Source organism: Cebus imitator, unplaced genomic scaffold (assembly GCF_001604975.1).
Source record: "Cebus imitator isolate Cc_AM_T3 unplaced genomic scaffold, Cebus_imitator-1.0 Scaffold964, whole genome shotgun sequence".
Lineage (NCBI taxonomy): Eukaryota > Metazoa > Chordata > Mammalia > Primates > Cebidae > Cebus > Cebus imitator.
Window position 1 is genome coordinate 32,829 of NW_016108279.1, and position 4,397 is coordinate 37,225.

The 4,397-nt window shown below is 41.8% G+C and overlaps 1 non-coding gene across 1 annotated transcript in view; it reads left to right on the top strand.

The window, feature by feature from the left end:
* LOC108298451 overlaps nt 1-4,397 on the top strand; it is a 26,734-nt gene that overhangs the window by 8,481 nt on the left and 13,856 nt on the right. Inside the window, exons 2-3 of the transcript XR_005198747.1 lie at nt 1,511-1,518; nt 2,938-2,940. This is a non-coding gene — a transcript (uncharacterized LOC108298451). The remainder of the gene's footprint in view (nt 1-1,510; nt 1,519-2,937; nt 2,941-4,397) is intronic.

Below are 4,397 nucleotides of genomic sequence, written 5' to 3' on the forward strand. Positions count from 1 at the left end.
AAAAAAAAAAAAAAAAAAAAAGAAAAAAGAAAGAAAACTGGGGAGGTTAAATAAGCATTGTTATTAAGGTTATCTGTAGTACAGGAACTGTTTAAAAACCTTGTTGCAGAATACCTCGGTATGCAGGACTCAAACATTGACCATGATGGTAGGTTTGCTTCAGATGGCATCATTTTTGCCATGCAACTGGCTAGTTTCCTGCAGCTATATAGAACACACTTTACCTTTTTAAACCCTAAACTAAATAAAATGGTGAAACTCCTTAATTTCTGGGTGATCCCACAACCATGCACTCAGGCGAATTCCCCCACCCTCTTCAATATATTATACCCAGGAAATCTAAAAAGCATGGACATTTGCAGTCAGGACTTTGGATACATTTACTGCAGAAGGGAACCGGAGCATGGAATCATGGGAATCCACCTCCCAGGGCCCAGCACATTCACCCTGAGCTTGCACATGAAACAATAATGAACGAGATGTGTTACCTAAAGGGAATGGGATGGAACATGGTGGAAAGGAGGGAATGGGAAGTAGGAGTGAGCAGGGAGGAACACTTTTATTCTTTTGGTATGGTTTTGCCTCTTTTAGGAGTATAGTAATGTTGCACACATTCCAAAAGTAGATATAGGAAAGTGAGGAAGTGGGTGAAAACATAAATACATTAAAATAAACTAGGATTAGGGGGACCCAAAATGGAACATAAACAGAAACAAAGGAACCTAAGCATATTACAAATGAATAACATAACCACGCTAACGGGCATGGGGAAGAAAATAATTAAGTAGCTTTGGGAAACAGTTATTTTGACTGGATACTATAAGACAAAAAGCAAAAATGACTGCACACAAATATCGTATGTTTTTATTTTATTTATTTTTTTTGAAGCAAAGTCTTGCTCTGTCACCCAGGGTGGAGTGCAGTGGCCTGATGTCAGCTCACTGCAACCTCTGTCTCCTGGGTTCAAGCTATTCTCTGCCTTAGCCTCTCAAGCAACTAGGATTACAGGCGCCTGCCACCACGCCCGGCTAATTTTTGTATTTTTAGTAGAGACAGGGTTTTACCATCTTGGCCAGGCTGGTCTTGAGTTCCTGACCTTGTGATCCACCCGCCTCGACCTTCCAAAGTGCTGAGATTACAGGTGTGAGCCACTGTGCCTGGCCTATTCTTATTTTTTTTAATAGAGATGGAGTCTGTCTGTGTTGCCCAGGCTGATCTTGAACTCCTGGGCTCAAGTGATCCTCCCGCCTCGGCCTCCCAAAGTGCTTGGGTTACAGGCACGAGTCACCATGCTCAGTCAAATGTTGTACTTTAGTTAGTGATTTATTTATTTATTTATTTTACACAGGGATATGGTTAGGAATTCTGAGACTATGTGTATATGAGGATTGAGCAAATGAGTAAAATATAGATAATGAGAGCCATGTTTCTCACTGTCTGAGAAAGGCATTGCAAATCTGGAAAGGAGGTAAGGCTAGAATAATCCTGAGACCTTGGACTGGAATCAGAGATGTCAGTGTGAACCCAAGATATATTCTGCAAAACAACCTGCCTATGTCCTTCAAACAAGGCCAATGTCATAAAAGAGGAAGAAAGTACAGATTAAGGGAGACTGAGGAGATGAGGCAGGTAAATGCAAAGCATAATCCGGACTGGATCCAGGAACAGAAAAACAGTCTTCTTTTGCTGTAAAGGGCATTGTTGGGACTACTGGCACATTTAAATAGTTTCTTTTGTTTGTTTGTTTGTTTTTGTTTTGTTCTGCTTTTTTGAGACAGAGTTTCACTCTCATTACCCAGGCTGGAGTGCAGTGGCGTGATCTCGGCTCACTGCAACCTCTGCCTCCCAGGTTCTAGAGCTTCTGCTGCCCCAGCCTCCCAAGCAGCTGGAATCACAGGTGCCCACTACCACTCCCAGCTAATTTTTGTATTTTTAGTAGAGACGGGGCTTCACTATGCATTCCAGGCTGGAACTCCTGACCTCAAGTGATCCACCCACCTCGGCCTCCCAAAGTGCTGGGATTGTAGGTGCGAGCCACTGTGCCTGGCCTGAAAATATTTAAAGATTAGATAATTGTGTTGTATCAATGTTAATTTCTTGACTTTGATTATTATATTGTGGTTATGTAAGGCAATGTCCTGTTTTCTTTGTTTTTCTTTAGCAAAAACACACTAGTATTTAGGGACATTTACTGTTTTCCTTTCCTTCCTTCCTCCCTCCCTCCCTCCCTCCCTTCCTTCCTTCCTTCCTTCCTTCTTTCCTTTTTCTTTCTTTTTTGTTTTTTTTGAGACAGAGTCTCACTCAGTTGCCCAGACTGGAATGCGGAGTTGTGATCTCTGCTTACTGCATCCTCCGCTTCCTGGGCTCAAGTGGTTCCCCTGCCTCAGCCTCCTGAGTAGCTGGGACCACAGGTGTGTGCCACTACACCTGGCTATTTTTTTGTATTTTTGGTAGAGATGAAGTTTTGCCATGTTGCCCAGGCTGGTCTCCTGAGCTCAAGTGATCCTCCCATCTTGACCACCCAAAGTGCTGGGATCATAGGCATAAACCACATTCCTAGCTGATGTTTACTTTTAAATAATTCAGAAAAAATTCTATCTATCACTCTATCATATATACATACATATATATGTACATATATGTTATATATATGTAAAGAAAATGGGGTAAAATAATCACATTTGGGGAGTCTGGATGAAGGGTGTGTGGGAGTTCTCTGTACTATTTTTGCAACTTTTTCTGTAAGTTTGAAATGATTGCCAAATGAAGCATTAACATAAATGCAGATTATTGGATCTCATCCTTGAGTTATTGGATCAGAAGCTCTGGGTCTAGAATCCAGGAGTATGCATGAAGAGCATTACTTACTGCATCAACAATTTTTGTAAAAATCATTTTATTTATTATGATGATGATTTTTACATTTTTTGTAGAGAGAGGGTCTCACTGTGTTGCCCAGGCTGGTCTCCAATTCCTGGGTTCAAGCTATCCTCCTGCCTTGGGCTCCTAAAATGTTGGAATTCCAGGCGTGAGCCCCTGTGCTCTGCCTAAACATTTTATTTTTAAAAATTCCTGTGGACGTGTCTAGAGAGAAGCATCAGAAAATTATTGAGAAGGGTTTTGATCATCATGAAAATCCTTAGCTTCCAGAGGTCCTGTCATACATAGTTTCCCACATGTTTGTGCAAAATCTTAAAGCTGTACATAGCTACTGTATTAGTCTGCTCAGGTTGCCTTGACAAAATACCATAGATAGATGGCTTAAACAATAGAAATTTATTTTTTCACAGTTCTGGATGCTGGAAAGTCCAAGATCAAGGTTCTAGAAAGGTTTGGTTTCTGGTGAAGCCTCTCTTTCTGCCTTGCGGATGGCTGCCTTCATGCTGTCAGCACACAGCGGCGAGAGAATCTCATGAGTCTCTTGTCTCCAATCAGGGCTCCACCTTCCGACATCATTAACCTTAATCATCTCCTTAAAGGCCGTATTTCCCATGCAGTCTTGTAGGGTGTTAGGGCTTCAACATACAAATTTTGAGGGAACACAGTTCAGTCCACAGAGGCTACTACATGACACGAATGAAGTCTAGACATGGTTGTGGCTTTAGTTAGGGCTACACAGCAGATTATGTGTCCTCTCTTCTCCACATTGAATCTGGGCCTTGGGTCAGATTTTTACCGTCTATTGTCTTCAGATCTGAGCCTTGATCTTGGTCCTCTGTTAACTCTTTCACCTTCACTGCCACTCAGGTCTGATCTTGCACCTGGTTCTCTGTTCAGTTTTCTCTGCCTCTTTTTTTTTGAGATGGAGTTTCACTCTGTCACCGAGGCTGGGGTGCAGTGGTGCAATCTCAGCTCACTACAACCTCCCCCTCCCGGGTTCAAGTGATTCTCTTGCCTCAGTGTCCCGTGTACCTAGGATTACAGGCATGTACCACGATGCCTGGCTAATTTTTGTATTTTTAATAGAGACAGGGTTTCACCATGTTGGCTAGACTGGTCTCAAACTCCTGACCTCAAGTGATTTGCCTCGGCCTCCCAAAGTCCTGGGATTACAGGCATGAGCCACTGTGCCCAGCCTGTTCAGTTTTCTCTTTATGCCTACTTCTGTTAATGCTTCTGCCCCTATTGCCCCAGTTTTTGGGGCGTCTAACTTAGGTCTCTGTTAACTATTTCATCATCAACTCATTTCTAGCATGAAAACCAAACCTGACTTCTTTTTATGTTTTCCTCCATTAATGCCTCTGATTAGTGAATTAAATCCAGGTTTCTTAACACCATTAGTTTTCCCACTCTGATTTATATATTAAACCTAGAGCTCAGTTATAGATTTTAGCATTAATGTTCCCATTTTTTGACATTGAATCTGGCAGCTGCTATTTTTTTTTTTTTTTTTTTTT